We start from the raw sequence: 302 nt of genomic DNA, 5'->3' as shown, positions 1-302 counted from the left end.
ATTACATTAGCTTTAATTTAAGATATATATAAAAGTGTCAGACCTTCCGGAACATTTTCAAAAGTTAAGTTGAAAAAGTTAATTTTTTTTGAAAAAGTGGTCATTTTAAATCCCCCCCTGTGTGCAGGTAAAGGGTCAGATATAAAAAAAATATACCAAACGAAAGTTAATGATATTACACATTTATATAAAAAAGAATTATATTGATATGTTCATTTTTGAAAAAGTTACGGCAGTTTTTAGTAAAAAAAATTGAAAAAATTTCGAAAATTAGCGATTTTTAAATTTGTAATTTTTTTGGA

This window comes from Daktulosphaira vitifoliae, unplaced genomic scaffold (genome assembly GCF_025091365.1).
Source record: "Daktulosphaira vitifoliae isolate Bord-2020 unplaced genomic scaffold, ASM2509136v1 Scaffold_3, whole genome shotgun sequence".
Taxonomy (NCBI): domain Eukaryota; kingdom Metazoa; phylum Arthropoda; class Insecta; order Hemiptera; family Phylloxeridae; genus Daktulosphaira; species Daktulosphaira vitifoliae.
Note: the sequence above shows the minus strand (reverse complement) of the source record.